This window comes from Geotrypetes seraphini, chromosome 17, assembly GCF_902459505.1.
Source record: "Geotrypetes seraphini chromosome 17, aGeoSer1.1, whole genome shotgun sequence".
NCBI classification, from domain to species: Eukaryota; Metazoa; Chordata; class Amphibia; order Gymnophiona; family Dermophiidae; genus Geotrypetes; species Geotrypetes seraphini.
This window is the reverse complement of record NC_047100.1, coordinates 25,945,959-25,966,336: the sequence shown is the minus strand read 5'-3', so window position 1 is coordinate 25,966,336 and position 20,378 is coordinate 25,945,959. Positions and strand designations below refer to the sequence as shown.

Sequence of the window (20,378 nt, the reverse complement as noted above, 5' to 3'; positions counted from 1 at the left end):
CGCTGGCCTCCGTCGGTGTGCCGATCAGTTTAAGATAAGTGGCTTTATTCCTCTATCTTTATTATTACACAAGTGAAGCATAAGTTCTTTGCTCGCACCATTCATTTTTGAAGGTTTTGCCTATGAGGTTACCGTCTAACCACCTTGAATTCCACGTTTTGTGGTGGTGGGAGGGCCTTTTCTGAGGCTTTTTCCTTCTTTTTGATTGAATAGCGAGGAGACACCTGCTTCACTTTGTTTCAGCAAAACGTTATCTTTTAATGTCCTAACAACACAGCAGTCGACAATTGAAAGTGTTGATTCACATTTAAAATATGCAATGCCACCTCAGTAACAACTGTAGAAAAATAGACAAATATAGTGCAAAATACAGCCAGCGGATATAAATTCTCCAAATCACTAAATTGAAAATAAAATCATTTTTCCTACCTTTGCACTTCCTTCTTCAGACTTGTTTCTTTCTTTCTTCCTCTCCTCCAGACCTCATTCCCATTCCCCAACCAACAGCTCTCTCTGTCCCTCCCCGAAGATTTCTCCAAGCCACCGTCGTCGATTTCTCCTTTCTTCCCCCACGCGCCCGCAGGTCTTCCCGCCCAACTTCAACCCCCTGACGTCGGAGAGGACGTTCCGGGCCAGCCAATCGCCGCCTGGCCCTGCACTTCCTGTCCGACGTCAGACTCGAGGGGACGAAGCGCACGTTCTTTGCTCGCTTCCGGGGGCTTTCTTTAATTACTTGCTCTCTCAAGCCGGAAAAGGAACAAGTGCCACTCTTCCTCCGTTTGGGAGAACTGTCGCTGGGAAAGCGAAGAAGTGGCGGAGGCCCGAAAGAGCTCCTCTACTTCTTTCCTTCCGGGCCACTGATTAGTGTTAGCGCTGAGCATGTGCAGCCAGTGGCCACAGTCCCTGCGGGCAATCAGACATTGAAGAAGAAATCAGCTCGACAAATACTTCTGCAATATGCTCTACAGTAAACGTGGCTACGCCTTTTTCTGTTTCACAAATAAATAAAGCTTTGAGTCAGGTTTTTACAGTTTCCGCGTCTTTTGTCTATTTGTCATTTCGTTTCTAAAGAGAGACACATGCCTCCTCCTCCCTGTGGGGTTTAACACCATATACTTAATACACGGTCAGTTTTGTAGGGGAAACCCCTATACTGTTCATAATTTAATTTAGTCTAAATCTTGCAATATACCGTATGTACTTACTCAAAGATTAAGCGAGGTGAGCAGGATTCTTTTTTTTTTTTAATGTATAATTTAACAATGCATATGAAATTGTCAGAATTAATTATCCAAGTTCAAGTCAAACATGCCACTTTTACTAAAAGTTCTCGTTTATTTATTCTTTATATAGTATCCTTTAAATATTGGGATTTTCATTACGTTTTATTTTCCAAAGTAACCATCAGATAAGATCTTATCATCTTAAAATTATATACTCCTTATATCTTTTGTTTTGTTGCCTCTGCTAGAATATTACACATTCATTAGCTAAACAAATCTTCTTTGTAGCTTTTCACCCCATTTAACAGTGGGCATATCTTTAGTTTAATTACAGGTTTCTTCATATTATGTTGTAGTGAATTGTTTTCCCTTTTACATTCCGTATAATTGTTTTCTTTGATCCTCTGCAAAACACAGCCTGTTTTTCATGGTTAATTGAATCATGTCTGAAATATCGTATGCCATGCTTTGCTCACTTCTACCTCCAGTTGCTTATACCTTGTCTGCATTAATATGCTTTAATAAGCTCACCAGTATGACTTGTTGGGTTGCTCTGTCCACGGTGGACCAGCTTCATGTCAGCACTTGTCTTTCTGGCATGATGTATAGAGTAGCTAATGATTCACTTGTTCCAGCAGAGGGCAGCCAAGCAAGGATAATCACATTAAAAAAAAAACACCACCATGATGTTGATTCCAGATTCTAACAGATTGGGCTAAAGCTTTTTTCCAAGAAATGCATCCTTGACAAAGCATTGCAGGACTCATTTCTTTTCTCATTAAACCTAAAGGAGACATTTTTATTTATCAGGTTGCAGGAGGGTCAAGAGAGTTTAAGAGAAACACTTCCAGGGTAGAAGTTTAGAGGCCCCTTGTCGAACTCCCAACATGTCTGTGGTGTTCTTGAAATCTTTTTCTCTACATTGGTAGAGCTGTTGCCTTTGCACCCAGATGTTGTGAGATCAAATCCCAGTGCTGCACCTTGTGACCCAGGGACAAGCCACTTCAATCCTTAGTGAGCATAGCAGCTCTCACGGAATACGAGTCGTGCAGATGAATTCTGGCCAGATAAAAGGGGAGAAAGATGGCAGAGCTGAAGACCTGAGAGTAGCGAGTTGCAGTAATCTAAGCGCGAGGCGATGAGGGCGTGGATAAGGTTTTTGGTAGTGTGCTAAAGAGAATAATGGTTGGATTTTGCTAATATTATAAAGGAAGAAGCCGCAGGCTTTAGCGATATGTTGATTCTGAGTAGAGAAGGAGAGAGAGGTGTCAAAGATGACTCCGAGATTGCGAGCAGACAAAACAGGGAGAATGATAATGTCCACTGTGACAGAGAACAAGAGAAGTGGGTTTAGGTGGGAAGACACAGGACACAGGGTAGCTCAATATATGGTGCTCATAAAGGGATGAAGAAGTAAAAATGGTTGCAGAGGGAATGAGAAACAAATACAGTCAAACCTCGGTTTGCGAGTAACACGGCTTGCGAGTGTTTTGCAAGATGAGCAAAACACTCAAGCAAACTTTAACTCGCAAAACGAGAGTTGACTCAATAAACGAGCGCGGCCCACCCCCAAACCCTTATCTCCAGTGGACACCACTAACCCACTGCCTTGCCCATGCCGCATCCAGCTCCACCGGAAAAAAAAAGTGCAGTCAAAAGGCGGTGGAGCTTGGCCGAGGGCAGGGACGCAATGGCGGAATGGGAAACAGAGAGCAATGAGGAGGCCAGGTGCTGGGAGCCCTCTGCAGGAGAGAGATCTTCGTCGTCGGCCTGGAGAGGCAGCGAACAGCGGCAGAGTCCTTCCTGAGAGAACTGGAGGAGCTGCGCGGATAGGTCCGTGGCCGAGGCAGCGGTGGCGTCGTCGCTAAAGACACAACTCTAGTAATTAATGAGATGAGTTTTGGGGATGTGGAATGAATCGCCCGAGTTCCCATTAATTTCTATGGGGAAATTTGCGTTGATATATGAGCGCTTTGGATTACGAGCATGCTTCTGGAACGAATTATGCTCGTAAACCAAGGTGCTGCTGTATAGTGTATTATAAGTTGGAAGGGTTAGGACCTAAATGCAGCTTTGAAAAAGTGGGCTTTGAGCCTGGATTTGAATTAGTGGCATAGTGAGGGAGAGAGGCACCTGGGTCAGTGGCGTCCCTCCCCTGCCCTCTTCTCTCTGCCCCCCACCCCATCCACTCCTTCCCCACCCCCTCCTGCCATGCGCACGTACCCTTTCCTTTCCCCCGTACCTCTTTAATGTCCATAGCACAATCAACAACCCCAACCTGCTGCTTGCACCAGCGTCTGTTCTTCCTCCGACATCACTTCCTAGCCACGGGCCTAGGAAGTGATGTCAGAGGAGGAGCCAATGCTGGTGCAAGCAGCAGGTTGGGGTTGCTGCTTGTGCTATGAACATTAAAGAGGTATGAGGGAAGGGAAGAGGTGCGCACACGTGGTAGTGGGGGGTGCGGAGAGGAGGTTGGGTGCTGGCACCCCCACCAAGATGGTGCCCAGGATGGACCACCCCCCCTGCCTCCCTTACTATGCCACTGATTTGAATACCATAAGAGATGGAGCTTGGCATCCTGATTCAGGCAGGTTGTTCCAGGCATACGGCACTGTACGGTTTTAATTATCACCCAAACTTGTAGACTCGACACCGACAGTGTTTCGGCAATTATGCCTCTGTCAAGAGTCTCTCAACACGGTTCTATATTCGTTAAATGCTGTGGCATGAGTGTGGAGAGACCAAGGAATGCACAACAAAGCTCTCGGGAAACCGAAGCAGAGCTAATGAAAACAAATTAATGTAGTCTTGAAAAAAGAGTGGGCTCCAGACGTCAGGCCCCAAAAATTTTGTCACAGTTTATGTAACAGCACTTAACTCCAGGACCCGCTACTCAATTTAGATGTACCTATTTACACCTGGTACAAATCCCTGCCCCTAACTTATGTACAGATTGGGTATATCCAAGTTTCCAAGGTTATTAATTATTTATATACCACCTCTACTAATCACTTATATCGCGCCAAAAGGCGTATGCAGCGCTGTATATTTTGATATTTATAGACGGTCTCTGCTCAGAAGAGCTTACAATCTAACTTGGACAGACAGACATGACATATAGGGTTGGGGATGCAGAACCCAAGGTGAGAGGAGTTAGGAGTCGAAAGCACACTCAGGTGGGCTTTTAACTGGGCCTTGAACACTCCCAGAGACGGAGCCCAACGGGATTCGGGCAGCTTGTTCCAAGCATATGGCGTAGCAAGGCAGAAGGGATGGAGCCTGGAGCTGGCAGCCAATGAGAAGGGCACAAAAAGGAGGGACTTATCTGCTGAGCAGAGCTCACAGGGAGGGGGGAGGGGGATCATAGGGGGAGATAAGCTGAGAGAGATAGTGAGGGGCAGCTGAGTGAGGGCATTTGTAGGTCAGTTAGAGGAGTTTGAATTGTATTTGGAAATGGATGGGAAGCCAACGAAGATACTTTCGGAGAGGGGTAACATGAATAAAGTGGCTCTCCTGGATTACGAGTCGTGCAGCCGAATTCTGCCTGGATTGGAGGGGAGCGACATGGCTAAGGGGAAGGCCTGAGAGTTGTGAGTTGCACTAGGTGATGGAAGGCATGGATAAGTGTTTTGGTAGTATGCTCAGAGAGGAAGGGTCGAATTTTGGTAGGAAGTATGGTAGTATGCTCAGAGAGGAAGAAGCGGCAGGTTTTAGCGATATGTTGTTCCTGGGTGGTGAAGGAGAAAGAGGAGTTAAAGACGACCCCAAGATTAAGAACAGACAAAACAGGAAGGATGAGAGTGTTGTTCACAGAAACGGAAAATGAGGGAAGCAGAGAAGTGGGTTTAGGTGGAAAGATGAGCAGCTCTGTTTTAGCCATATTCAATTTTAGATGGTGGTGAGACATCCAGGCGGCATTGTCAGACAGGCACCACCTATCAATGGAGTTTGGCTAAGTGCTTTACATTCAGGTACTCAAGCATTTTCCCTGTCTGTCCTGGTGGGCTCACAATCTATCTCATGTACCTGGGGCAATGGAGGATTAAGTGTCTTGCCCAGGGTCACAAGGAGCAGCGTGGGGCTTGAACCCACAACCTAACGGTGCTGAGGCTGTAGCTCTAACCATTAGGCCACACCTGCAAGCAGCTCAAAGTGCCATATATAGAATCTGGGAGTAAGTGGATAAGTTATGCATTTAAAATAGCAGGTCTATCTTTCATTTTAATTTATTTCATTTATAGTTTGCTTTCAACCAAAGCAGATCACATAAAAACATACAAAAACAAAGATAAAACAACAGACACAGCACTAGAAAATCAAATAATTCTCATTCCATAAACCTTGTACCAAATAATGAAGTTTCAAATGCTTCCTAAACTGAGAAACATTAGCACATAACCTCAAATTACCAGGAAGCACAATCACGAGTGGCAAAATAATCCAGTGTAGATGGCATGACTAGTCATTTCCCAGTCTCTGATCGTATTAAACAACAAGGCTGGCAGATCTTTGACATATCCATAACATACATTGGTACAGTTTCATAGACTCTGTGATGAATCAGTAGCAGAAACGTACCCTATACTTAACTGGTAACCAATGGAGAGATTTTAAGACTCAAACACAGGAGTCATGAGGAAGAAAGAGATGTCACCAACCAGGATAATGTTCAATAAGTAGGACTTTATTAGTCTGGACTCAACACGGCCAGTGTTTCGGCAACATGTGCCTTTTTCAAGAGTCAGCTGTTTGTCTGTTAGGACCCAAGATTAATCTGTATTAACTCATGTATAAATCTTAGAAATTAACTGCCTTCAAACAAAAGCTGTTCCAAATCCTGGTTTCATGCAAAATATAGTACATAACTAGAAGTAGTTCATTTATAGTGTTCCACAATTCTTGCGTCACTATCAATAAAATTCCTGGGTCCTGTTGCAGTACTTGACACATTGGATGGGATTCAACAATGCTTTATCAACTATTTGAGAATATGTTTATTTACAGTGTTTTTAAACATTATATTTATCGATTTTATGCTATTACCAATAAGCCTCAGTGCCCAGCAGCAGTTGGCGAGAGCTAGCTAACATGACTCTGCATGTAGCCCACAAAAGTGATTACTGACCAGGTCCATAAATTTGTAAGAGTTCTTTAGTGTCAGGAAGACAGAGGGAAGTACCGTTCATCATAAATGATGCATGCACAAGCCAAGAGAGAGCAGAAATGGATTCTGTCTAACCAAAGAATTCTTTGGCAAATTAGATCAGGCACCAGAAGTGAAGCAGTAACCTGTAAATAAACATATTTTCAAATAATTGATAAAATATTGTTGAATCCCATCCAATGTGTCAAGTATTGCAACAGAACACAGGAAATAGAATGGGAGGAATTATAGGGATAACCATGATCAAGTTTATTTGGACTTCATATACTGCTTTTAAAATGCAAAGCGGTTTACAATTATACAGAGAATTAAAAAATAATTTAGAAAATATTTAAAAAAATGGGAAATAGACTGACAAACAATACGGACGTAACATGCTACATAAGGGAAAATGGGAAGGACTAATAGAAAGGGGAAGGAAAGAACGGAAGGGATAACGGAGTCTTTAATGTTAAGCCAATAGTCTGAGTCTCGTAGATGGTAAGTCCTAGGAATAGATCTCATAAGCATCTCTGAAAAGAAAAGAAATGTTTTAAGACCAGATTTGAAGTTATTGAGATTAATTTCTCGTCTGAGGGTCAGAGGCAGGGCGTTCCATAATGTGGGGGGCGGCTACTGAAAAGATGGTTTTGCGTGTTGTATCGTAAAACGACTGATGGACGGAAGGAACTGCAAGAAGATATTGTTAAGAAGAGTGCAGTGACTGACGGGATTCGTAGGGGGATCAGCAATCTGTCTACGAATGGGAGGATATGACTGGATTGAACTTGAAAAGCAAGAAGAAGGTTTTTGAAGGTAACCCTGTGGGAAATAGGTAACCAGTGAGCTTTTTTAAGGAGAGGGGGGTGATTTTTTAGGTACGGAGAGGGGAGGGTGTTGCAAGAACTCTTTGCTTATGGCCTGCCACATAAATAGCCTTCTCTCTTTCTTCAGCACACTTATTCTATAGTCTGCTGACTATCCAAATTAAAACCCAGCACAGAAAAGACTAACATGATGTCCATGCTAACAATCGAGATGCCTGTTCTGTAAAATTCAAAGGCATGCCAAGATTATGCATTGAAGATAAACTTCGTGGCACAGAGCTGAGTATCCTCTGAACCGACCCAAATAACTTTCTCACAGCAGTGGGACAGAAAATGCCAGAGGCCAAAATTCTTCAGGTGTTTGATCATTTACATGGCTCAGGAATTTTGCAGAATTGAGGCTCTAGCTTCTACTGTCTTTTATTTTATTATTATTTTTAAAGCTTATTGGATGTGTTAGTGAATGCGTGACAGGAGGATAAGTTTGCTTGGACAATTTTCCATTAAAAGTAAATAATCCCCTGAGACAAAGAATTTGTCTATGTGGTAAATCCTGCAATATCCTAGTCAGTGTTCTAGCACTTCCTTACGCTCATGTCCCGTTGATATTGAAGCAGAGACATGGCAAAGCTCCTCTAATATTTCGTAACAAGGATGTTAAAGCGTGACTTGATTTAAAATGTTCCACAGTTATTGCTTCTAGGAGAAAAATGGTTTGCTTCAAAACAGCTTTGACGTAATGTACAATCGATTCCAGCTTGTTCAGTTCTCATTTAGGGATCTTTCTTCTAAGCTGCGGTAAGCGCTAGCGTGTGCTTACGACAGCTTAAAAGGGCTTACTGTAGGACTAGGGTCCTGCGATAAGTCTGAGATTCGTGCGCGCAAACCGTTTGCTAAAAATATTTTCATTTTTACGGTAGAGGGGGCGTGCTGGGGGCGGAAAGTGAGTGTGCCTGCACTGATCAGTTAGCGTACCACATGCTAACTGATTAGCACATGATTAGTGCCTGAGCCCTTAGGACCATATTCTGTACATGGCACCGAAGGCTTTAATTTGTGTGGTAATTAAGCGCACCATTTAAAACCGATTACAAACATTTTCAAAAAGTAGGTGCCAGAATCGCACCGATAGCAGGGTTCCTAAGATCGAAATAGGCATGATTAGGGGCAAAAATGACCTTAGAAACATAGATGACGGCAGATAAGGGCCATAGCCCATCAGGTCTGCCCACTCTACTGACCCACCCCCAAGTCTACTATCCTAGGGATCCCACTCCCGGTGACAGGTTCCCTTGGCTTAACCCTCTAAGGGATCCCACATGGGCATCCCATTTGCTGTTAAATTCTTGCACGCTGTTTGCCTCGACCACCTGCACCGGAGCTCGTTCCAAGGATCAACCATTCTCTCGGTGATGAAATATTTCCTGGAGTCGCCATGAAATTTCCCGCCCCTGAGTTTGAGCGGATGCCCTCTTGTGGCCGAGGGTCCTTTGAGAAAGAGAATCTCCTCTTCCATCTCGATACGGCCAGTAATATACTTAGGCGCCACTAGTCGTGGGTTTAACAAAACATAGGCCTGCCTCAGGAGACTGAATGGTAATCTAATAAAGGAGATTGGATCATGTCATCTATTGTAATTGCCGTTTTCAGAAATGCTATTGAAATTAAAAGTGACACTCTCTTTCTTTGGGTCTTTTGAAACGACTGCAAGCCGCTCAAAGACTTTCACTTTTGTCTTTGAGCGGCTTGAAGTTGCTTCAAAAGGCTCAGAGAACGAGAGTGTCACGTTTCATTTCAATAGCATTTCTATAAAAGGCAATTACAATAGATGACATGATCCAATCTCCTTTATTAGATTACCATTCAGTCTCCTGAGGCAGGCCATTGGCCGAAACAGGTGTGTGTTGAGTCTTGAATGATAAAATGAAGAAACTGAGCACTCTAGGTTGCCTTCGCTGCTTTTTTGGCACACATTGCGCACATAATTCGCATCGCTATACTGGTATTCTACAAAGGAATGGGGCAGCCACTTTCCTTTATACAATAGGGTCCACCTAGGCACCCCTTTATGGAATTGTCGGTATTTTTAATTTATTTTGACAATTTTCTGATTCATTGACTAAAACTGATGAGGAACAAAAATGGTGATGCGAGGTAGTTGCCTCAGTTTCCAATTAACTAGTAGAGAAGTGTCTCTTAAGTCCCAACGGAAGGAAATTGTATAGAATGAGCATTTGCACAATTTGTATGACTTGTGTCAACATGATAATTTTAAATTCTTATTGTTATTTGTTCTATTAATTTATTTGATTTATTATTTTTTCATTTGGATTTATTTTTTGTTATTGTTTGATTTTCAGCCCAACCAAGGAGAGAATGATGTGGAGCCATGAAACTTACAAGTGATTCCACACTTTTCTTGACACTTTTAGTCTCAGTGAGGCAAATGCATCTAGAAAACGGGCACAAGTAGAGGGAAACCAAGCCATTGTGACATCACCGATAAGGTTGACTCTTAAGCAATATGAGGAGGCCCCTGAAAGATTTTCAGCCCAACCAAGAAGAGAATGACATGGAGCCATGAAACTTACAAGTGATTCCACACTTTTCTTGATATGAAATGAAACGAAAAGTGTCAAGAAAAGCGTGGAGCAACTTGTAAGTTTCATGGCTCCACATCATTCTCTTCTTGGCCGGGCTGAGAACTTTTCAGCGGCCCCTTGAAAACTTTGTAGAAGAAAAACACACGAACAAGGGTAATGGTTTGCAGTGGAGTTTAGCAAAGTTCTTGGCTGAATAACTTTCTATTGCAAAGAATCAGTAATTGAAATTTTAAAGTCACAGCCCGTCTTCGACATGACAACTCCACTTTATAGGTAGACGATTCATTTCACTTTGTTTAATGGCTCTCGTGTTTAAAGCTTTTGAATATCTGTGGGCCATCACGTATTTCCTTTACTTCCAAACTGTAAAAAAAACCAACCCAACCCAACAAGGGCAATTTTTAAGAAGGCAGTGAAAATAATCTTCAGACTGTGCCCAAATAGATAGAATGCCAGTTTTCAGACAAATGTACTGTATCGAATTCTTGTTGAAATTCAGATGCATGAAGTAGTTTATTTTTCTGCTATGTTTAACGGAGAGTAAATCTGATGGCTTTTACAATAAAGAAACCCCCAAGCAAACAAAAAAATTCATTAACAATATCTATCTGCAGATGAATCTTGTTTTGTTTCAAGCTGTCACTGTTTTATCATAATATTTTTATGGTCCGGCATGCATGCTATCTGATTTTTTAACATAAAAGAAATGTTGGGTTTATTTAGCCTACAATAGAGGAGACTGAGGGTTGATGGCAGTGATTTTGAAAGACATAAAAGAAGAAAGAACAGTTAAGAGAATAATAAGTTGTTCCCAATCTCCTCTAGAGACAGAACAAAAAAACCACCGAGGTTAAATTTCAGATAAGAAGTTTTAAGTTAAATATGAGGAAAACTTTCTAACTGTACAGCGTTTAGGCACTGGTATAATTTACTAAGGAGAGGAGAAGGATAGTGAAATCTTTATCAGAGGTTTTAAGAATCATTTAGGTAGACAGTTTTCAGTACAGTCCATTTCCAGCTCTGTCTTTCCATGATTGCTTTGCATTGAATTGCATTTAATAAGAACATAAGAACATAATCATTTATCTCTTGCCTGTCTTTCAATATTAGGCAACTGGGAGGTAGCCGTGGAAGGGCCCGGAGGGGCACAGGCCCTTCCAATGACCTTGGCCAAGTTCAGCGCACTGGAAATTAGAGAATGACATGGTGACAAAATTCATCACCGTTCCCGTCCCCACAGATAACCACGGGACATAATCCCATGTCATTTTCTAGTGTCTATTTCAACCTCGGTCCTTCTACACCAGCATTCTTCAAAGCAAGGCTTTCGGGTCAGTGGTTGTGCCCAATTATACTCTGATTTTTCCCTCTCGCCTTAAAGAATGACATGAAGATGGTTTCCCGCGGTTATCCGTGGGGACGGGAACGGTGATGAATTTTGTCACCGTGTCATTCTCTACTGGAAATATTACCACAGTTGGCAGATGTCTCCAGGCCCACTAACTGAATTCCTCCTAAGCACCTCTGTTTTTCCACATGCAGCTGGCGCCACCCTCACTCCACCCTCTCTCTGCTTGACATTATCTGGAGAGTTCTGTGATGGTCAATAATAATTTTCAGTGCTACTGTCCATATAGTGCAGTGTATATAGGTTTAGCGGCTGTGCTACATGTGAAATCCCTACGAAAATCTATGTACAGATAAGTCAGTTTCAAGAAAGACAAGCAGTCTACAAATGCCAGAACGGCAAAATAAAGGCAGAAATCAATACAATTAAAACCTATACAATCAACATCAGAGATACTAGAAAATCATAATGACAAACATAATCTTCATGCGTTGAGTACCCCATTCAAAGGTACTCAACGCATGAAGATGTATGACAACCTACTAGCGACGCAGGCAGCGAAACTAGACCCCTCCATCACTAACTTGCTGACAGCAACAAGCGACTACACATCATTTCAAAAGGAAATCAAAACCCGGCTATTCAAAAAACACATCCAGCTATCCTAACTCTCCCCATGTCCTTCCCCCCCTCAAAATAACTCCCCCTCAAATTGATACTCATCTTGCATTTTCTCCTCTGACTGTAGGAGGATTGTATCCAATTTATATAAGTTACATGACTGAGTGTGCAGAGGAGGTGGGTAACTCCAAATGCAAATCATGCACTGAGGGATGCAATGTTATGCATTTTAAGAGGTTATCTATTGAATGGGAATAAAGCTTGTGGGGATGCGAGCTGAGTCAGAATAACAGAAGTGGACATCTCTATTCCCTACAAGTTCTGAAGGGAGAAGAAATGTTGGGGATAACAGAGCCAGAATGCTGTAAGAGAGTTGGTACTGCATAAATTCATATCTGTGCATTATATTCATTTGGGAGGTGGCTTCCTGGATGAGAAACTCTGTCACTGGCTGACACAGAGCTCTTTTTAGAGCTGGTATGCTTTGCAACAGAAGAGATATACCACTAGGGACACTCTTGAAGCAACAGATCAGCAGCCCTTGGGAGCAGAGAGCTCAAGGCAGAAGAAAAGGCACTATCAGTGCCTGAGGCAGCCCTCTAGAAAGAGCCCTGTTACTGGTGGTCGCCTAGCCCCTGATGAGGGCTGGTAACTGGAACCCCAGCAGGGAGCTACCTCTGATGGGGTATATGTCCCATCACGTGAGAGTGAGCTTCCTCAAGGGTGGAATACTCTTGGCAACTCTCCCAATGTTGCCAAGGGTCACAAATAGTTACCCGGGCGTGAACAGAGGATAGCCGGATCAATCTAATTCCTGATTCTGCTCAAGAGGCTAGGTGGGTGGAGACAGGAATGGGCTATCCTGAAATTGCTAAAATGTTGTTATCTTTGTTATTAACTTACACAACTGATTTGCATTGTCATTTGCATATAGACTGGAATAGATAAAAAGGAGCTTTTCAGAGGGGAAAAGTGACTCCTAAAGATTTGAATTTGACCTTGGAAGAGGATGTTCCCCTTTCCTGACCCCTGAGGTTTGACAGACAGTCAGACCAACTTAGAATGCTCTCACCCTGAGAGAAAGGGTAGCCTGCAGCTAAAACCTTTGGAGCAAAAAAGCATAGAAGGAAACAGGGACTCCAGGAGCAACCCTTTAGGAGAAGAATGCTGGCATTAAGCCTAACCCTCAGTAAGCCCAGAGCAGGATACTTGATCTACAGTATTGGTAGATGGTGCAGGATACTTGGTCTATACCCTCAAGTAGGTGGGACAGAAGAACCACACTGCCCCAGAGGCTTCTCTCGGAGGGGAAGGCTACCAAGAGTCTGGATCAGCACTAGTAGCCTAACATAGGCACTAGATCACTGGGGTGCAATCTGCACCAGCAGCCTAAGGGAGAAGGCTCCCTAGAGACTAGCAGCGGAGGTGAAGCACTCTTGGGTATGACAGGGCCTTCAGAGCTAAGAGGTAACCACCAGGAGGCTGCCACAGGGGCAAGCCCAACAGCCAAGGACAGCACCCACCTACCCATAAGAGCTTCCATGGATTGGGCGGGGACTGGGTAGATTTGAAAGGGAAGGAGGGATACAGTAGTCATGCCCACCTAGTAAGTAAACTAAGAAGCTTGGGAGGAGCCTTCAAACACGGTGTTGCCAGTTGGAACTGAAAGGGGCTCAAAGGTTTTGGAAATGTTGGATTTGAACTGAGAGTTAAAGGTTCAAGAGACTAAGAACAAAGAGTTTAAATATCTGAATAGTATAAAAATGCTGTATTGGTTTAAAGTATTGGAATTGTTAAAAGCTATTCCTGATGATTTGTTTATTGATTAGGCCTATATGCATAGTTCAAATAAATCAGTTTATTAGCCTTCCTTGTTCACAGAAGATTTTGGGGGATTTTTCCTAGGGGGTGGGGAGAAGAGGGTGAACCCACCTGCTAACCCTTCTTTTCTCCAGATGGAGTGCAAACCAAGTGAGGAACCACTTTGTGGGACTCCAGACAGGTCAGGCCCTGGACCCAGAGCTGCCCTGAAAGGGGCATTACAGGAAGAAGGATTCTAAGTGATCTATGAAATATTATTCATTTATTTTGCATTTTTTTTTTTAAAAAAAAACACTTTCTCAGGACCCAGATTTTCAGCTGAACTTATAATACTTGAACAATATACTCTTGGGTTATGTTTTTTTTTTTTTCTTTTTTTCTTCTCTCTTTCTTCTCTGCTCTCTCTTGAGCATTTAATTATTGTTAATTGCTTTGTTGCAATTCAGTGTAATCTATGGTATATTAAGCTTTTAGTATATAAATAAACAAGACTATCCTGGGTGTAGAACCCATTTTGATCTTTCATCTCATTTAAGTCCACGATGGAGAAGCAACTTACATGGAATCAATTTTGGACAAGTTGACATTATTCGTTTCAAAAGTCAAGAAAACTCTTGCCTCAGTTAAAAACCATATTGCATATGTGCCTGGTTTCTTAATCTCTCTCTTCCAAAGTACTTAATCCAGCATTTTCCCGTTTCTGATCCGTTCCTTTCTTTTTCTTTAAATTTCCATGCATTATTTACACTTCACTTTGCTGGATATGTGTTGTGGGCTATTTTCCTGTAACTCTTGCTGCTGGCTGTGAATGCCTCACCACTCAGGCATCACTGAAAAACCTCCTCCCCCCCCCCCACCCCTCCTTCCCTTTGAGCCCTATGTTATTAGACTATGCTGGCATCCATTCCAGTCCAGCAACACCAAGGAAGTAAAGTGTGCAGTCATCAATTCATTTCTGTTAGTGGGAGGGAATGCTGGGCACCATGGAGAGTTCGGAAAGAAGAGGCGAACTTCTCCCTCATGCCTCTACCTCCTCTGCCTCCTCTTTCTGCAAGCCACAGGTATAGTGCAATAAATATCTCGATTTACTGTATTTTGCTGGCCTCAATAGATTACAATGACTCGAGAAACAAGATAAAGGTGCTTCCAATCTGCGTTCTAGGAAAACAACTGAGGTGTGTATGTTTGGGAAGGTGTAATGGATATTATCCATCATCTGTCTGCAAAATTGTGTTTGTCTTATGAAGAAGGTCAGAGATGAGGCGTAAATGCATTGTCGTCCAGTCATGACCCACGTTTCAAAACCTTTAGAATCACAGAGGACTGTTCTACATGACTCCGGTTTCTTTTTGCCCTTCTGTGTTATATGATACATGAGGATGTACAGAACCGCCTTTGACTTAAGACTGACTGGAAGGTGTTTGTGATTCAGCTGTGGATGGAGAGGGAGGTGAACTCGATCATGAGCTGAGTCGGAGAGGCTCAAAGCCTTTGTGCCTGCCTGAGTTTCTCTGGGAGGGAGAATCATTTAAAGACTATTTTTACTATAAAAATGTAGAGCTAAGAGCCTCTGTCTTGTTTAGTCACAGTCACTGGCGACCGCACATTTCTTTTTAAAAATTTATTATTTATTCATTTGAAACATACAGTATCAAGAATTAATCTGGTACAGAAAAGAAAGTTTTAGCTAAGAACAAATAATACAGTCTATGAGTTCCTTTTACTAAGCCGCGTTAGGGCATTAACGCGCGCCAAGTTGCCGCCCACGCTAGACGCAAACGCCGGCATTGAGCTGGCGTTAGTTCTAGCCGCGTAGCGCGGGTTTAGCGCATGCTAAAACGCTGCGTGCGCTAAAAACGCTAACGCGGCTTAGTAAAAGGAGCCCTATATCTAGAAAGAAGATACAGAAGCTAATCCATCTCAAGTCCACAGAATAACTGAGATCCTTGATTGCTCGAACGAAGAAAACCAGAAACTTGCAAAAAAACTTAGGAAAACTAAAAGTTCCAACATCTGAGCCAGAATTTAAATTTCTAAGAGTTCAAAAGCTTCAAACCCCTTCGAGACGCTTTAGGGACAGAAAAGCAGTAAAGTGTGAAGGGTCGAAAAATACATATATTTAACTACACATTTACAAGGGTTATCTTAAATAAAAGGTACCCCCCCCCCCTAGAAGCAAAACTCCAGGGGCTCCTTTTATAAGCCGCGATAGCGTTTTTAGCGCATGTGGGGTTTTAGCATGTGCTAAACCCGCGCTACGTGGCTAGAACTAACGCCAGCTCAATGCTGGCGTTAAGGTCTAGCGCGGAGGGGGGGGGCAATTCAGCGCACGCTAAAACCGCTATCGCAGCCTAGTCAAAGGAGCCCCAGGTTTTAAAATCAAGAATTGTCTTCTTCGCTTTTGAGTCTCATCTAGGAGCTCTTTTGTGTCGCTTTTGGAAGAACATCTTCATGATCCAAAGAGCAACCGAAGATACTAAAGTAGATGGTTTAGCAACTTCTTTATCGGACGTCTCTAACATGGTTGAAATGTCTAATAAATCTACTGTTGGATTCTGATCATTAGGTTTGCTGATCTTGCAATTTTTTGGGTGCGTGACTGCACGTGTCTTAAGTGATAAACAAACTTTTGAAAAAGATTTTCTTTCACTGTATCTGTGAGATTGGGAGGTGGACTTCTTTCTTTAAATTTTTCATCGTTGACTGTGTTCTTCCCCCCCCCCCTCCTTTTTTATGTTAAAGATATTAGTTTGGGGGAAATGCTTTTAAGAGTTATCAAGTTTTTTTTTAAGTGTCAATTTACTGAAAATGCAAAGGTTGTGGTTTCTGTTTATTCAGTGTTTGCAGTGACTGGACTGATATAAGTGCTTTATTTCAGTACTGAATGACTCACTAGGAAGAACAATGCCTCCGTTTGTGGTTTGTTTAGGAAACGTTTGATTATTTTGTTACAAATTTTTGTTGCTCAATTAATTTAATTTTTAACAATGTGATTTAAAAATTGTACCCCCCCCCCCCCCAAACAATTACAAATGAAATATAAGCCAGGAAATATATACATCTTTTATTGCCAGAGGGACCCTGGAGGTCAAGTGTAGGTTTTTCCTCCATTTTCACGGAGGGGATTATTTAAACAGAAACAGAGAAAATGATAGCAGATATAAACCATATGTCCCATCCAGTCTGCCAATCTATACCATCTACTGTCTCTTCCTCTCCCTCAGAGATCATATGTGCTCGTCCTACGCGTTCTTAAATTCAGAATAGTCTTTACCTCCATTAGGAAGCTGTTCCACACATCCACCACTCTTTCCCTAATGAAGTATTTCCTTAGGTTACTTCCGAGTTGAGAATGACACGGGGACAAATTTATCCCCGGCCCCGCGGGAACTCAATTTCCCCGTCCCCACGAGTTTTGTCCCCGCCCCCCTACCCCATTCCTGTAAACTCTGCATTAACCACACAAACCTCAAACACTTATGATTTTAAAGTGTTTGAGGCTTGTGTAGATGAGGACGGAGCTTGTAGGAATTGGGCAGGGACAGGAAAAGAACTCACGGGGACAGGACGGGAAAATGAGTTCCTGCGGGACCGGGGAAAAATTTGTCCCCATGTCATTCTCTACTCCCGAGTCTATCCCCTCTCACCATCATCTGATGCTCCCTCGTTCCAGAGCATCCTTTCAAGTCAAAGAGACTCAACTCCTGTGCATTTATGCCACTGAAATATTGACTAAGTACAAGTGCTAATGTGTGAGAGTCGTATGGGCTTAAGGAGCAGTTTTCCTAATGGGGTTCAAAGAAATGTTTTGCAATATCCAACAGAGATTTCTATGGAGCAGGTAGTTAAAGGGGGGGTGGAGAGGGATGCTGATGAGATACAATGGCCTGGATTCACTAACCTGCCCGATTGGGCCCGAATCGGGTCCGATCTGGGCAGGTCCGATGAATTCAGGAACAAAAAATATGCAGATGGGGGGATCCGAGGAACGCCCCCCATCTGCCTGCATGGATCGCTCTATAGCGATCCCCGCGCATGCGCTGACCATCTGTAGATGGTCTGCGTATGCCCGTCTGAGATGCAACCTTTTTTTTTTTTAAACTTAAAACTTTAGTTTTTAGCCCTGCGAGCCCATGGTTTTAACCCGCTTTAAACCCGCGGGTTAAAACCCCGGGCTCACTGGGCGGGGAAGGGCAGGAGAGCTTCAGGGAATGCGGCAGAAAAGATTCGGGGAAGACTGAGGCAGAGCAGGGCGGCATGAGGGTGAGCAGGCAGGAGAGATCGCAGGGCAGAGAGCAGGGCTTCCAGTCAGAAAGACGTTTTTGACTGGTCCCCAGCAGTCACTTCTTCAAGTGATCGGCCAGCTCAGTCAGATCGGAAATTTGGTGTAGTGAATCAGGTCGCTGTCCAATTTGCATGCGTTTCACCTCATCTGCATGCACGGATTCGAAGCAGATCGCAGCAGAGGTAAGTGAATCAGGCTGGATGGAAATTTGATAATAAAGGGGTCGCAAACCGATCGGTACACGATCGGTTTGCTTTGTGAATCTAGCCCAAAGTTTTAGAATGCTTGAGTGGAGGGCAGTAGCAACAGCGTCAAGAGGTTAAGAAATCTGGGGGTGGGGGAGGCAAAAGCCCCCTCTTAACTTCCCTTCCCTACCCGAAAGGAGAGTTCATAGCAAATGACATCCTAATGAATTTGTCAAATGGATGAAATGCAATTTTATTCTTTTTGCTGTCATTGTAGGCCCCTATTTACAAAGCTGCATTCGTTGTTAAATGAGAGAATTATCATACTTCAGCCCCCCCAATTCACACAAACTGGTGCAAACAGCCAATGCACAACTTAAATGTTTAACAAGCCTAATTAGCGCTGATAATTGGTCACTAACAGCTTATAATGGATGCTAATTAGCAATAATTAAAAGTCACATGCACAACTTAGCACGCTTCTATAAAAGGCATGTACCAGTTCTAGCGTGTGAATTTGAAAAGGGGGCATGGCCAGGGAAGAGGCATGACGCACATTGTGGATGTTCCTAAAAGTCAGAGGCACTATTACACAAATTAGGACCAGTTACTGTGCATTAGTTTAATTTAGTTTTGTTGACTAAGCTTGTACCTTTCAAGTACAGGGTCCGCAAAGCAGCAGCCAATTAGAGCAGTGGGCTGAGATTGAAGGGAGCCCAGTTCAAATCCCACTCATCTTACCCAAGTCACTTAACCCTCCATTGCCTCAGATACAAGCTCTGACTGTGAGCCCTTCAGGGACAGAAAAATGTCTACTGTACCGGAATGTGGTGAAAGCAGTTAGCTTAGCAGGGTTTTAAAAAAGTTTGGGGCTAATTTCTTAAAAGTCCACAAGCTGATGGACTTTGGAAAATTCACTGCTTATTCCTAGGATAAGCATTCATAAAGTCTGTTTTGCTCTTTGGCATCTTGCCAGATACTTGTGACCTGTGTTGGCCACGGTTGGCAACAAGATACTGGGCTTGATGGACCTTTGGTCTATCTTAGTATGGCAACGTGCAGGCAGTATATAAGAAATTAAGGGTGGAAGTTATCAATGTGGGCTGCTGCATTCATTGCATAAAATGAGACCTGTGCATGAGTTAGCAGTAAATAAAATGTATAGAATAATGGCATGCATGCATATAAATATATTATCATAAATATCATGCAATCTCCTTGCAATATTTATATTTTTTTCTTTACTCCCGCTCATGGATCATCAGAATCTACTGCAGTAATCCTTCATCCATTTTACAGAATAACTGCTTGAATCATTATCGATCCTTTATTCATTCTTTTTGATAGTTTAAATTCTGTTGTATCTTCAAAGTTTCTTAAATACTTCTTAAAACACTTAGCTCAAGCCTTTATCTCAGTTAGCCGAAGCTCTGTTGGCTGGGGACATCTGCCGACATGTTTCGCCTCTCAGGCTGTATATCAAGGCTGTTCTGTCCCCTAAACATAAAAGGTGAAAAAACCCAGTTACTACAACATTCCCTCGATTAGAATTTAATAATGTTATAATGATATCGTCTAGAAATCTATCAGTTCTTACTGCTTTCCATTTACTACCGAATTCCACCATCTAGTTCGTTTTATTTTTTAGACAAGATGGCTGCGGCATTTTTTTGTTACTTTTTTTTTTATTAGGACTTCCCTGTGACGTCAGCAAACTCTTGCTTATAAACATAAACATACCCACAAAAGTGCCTTTGGGATGCCTAAGTGCTGTGTTACAACAGTATGCAAATGCAAGGCGTATATACATGGGTTGGGGCAGTGGTGCAGTGAGGGTGGGAGGCACCTCGGCGGTGGTGCCCCACCTTACCCTTCTCTATGCCCTCCCAGCTCCTTCTGCGCCCCCACACCACACTTGCACCCTCCCTTCCCATCCCCGTACCTCTTTAACCCCCTCCTTTACAAAGCCACCCTAGCGTTTTTATCGCTAGCCACCGCAATAATAGTTCCGACGCCCATATAATTCCTATGAGCATCCGATCTGTTACCGCGGCAGCTGGAACGGCTTTGTAAAGGAGGGGGGGTGGGGGTAAATCTTGGCCAGCTTGAGCAGCTTCTCCGGCCAGCTGTTCACACTGACATTGGCTTTCTCTCTGATGTCACTTCCTGGCGCCACAACCCGGAAATGGCTTCAGAGGGAGCCAGCGCCAGCCTCCCACCGTTCATTCTAGAGGGCACCCAAATTCATAATGATAACCATCTATGAAACCTTTGCTAAGGAAAGGCTTTCTCACTTTCTTTTAGAAGTCAGAGATCAAGACT

General features: G+C 43.1%; 1 long non-coding RNA gene across 3 annotated transcripts in view; it reads right to left on the bottom strand.

Moving 5' to 3' along the window:
- Window positions 1-18,050: 18,050 nt before the first annotated feature.
- LOC117351344 overlaps window positions 18,051-20,378 on the bottom strand; it is a 92,332-nt gene continuing 90,004 nt past the window's right edge. For all 3 annotated transcript variants that reach the window (XR_004537393.1, XR_004537392.1, XR_004537394.1), the window contains one exon: window positions 18,051-19,553. This is a non-coding gene — a long non-coding RNA (uncharacterized LOC117351344). The remainder of the gene's footprint in view (window positions 19,554-20,378) is intronic.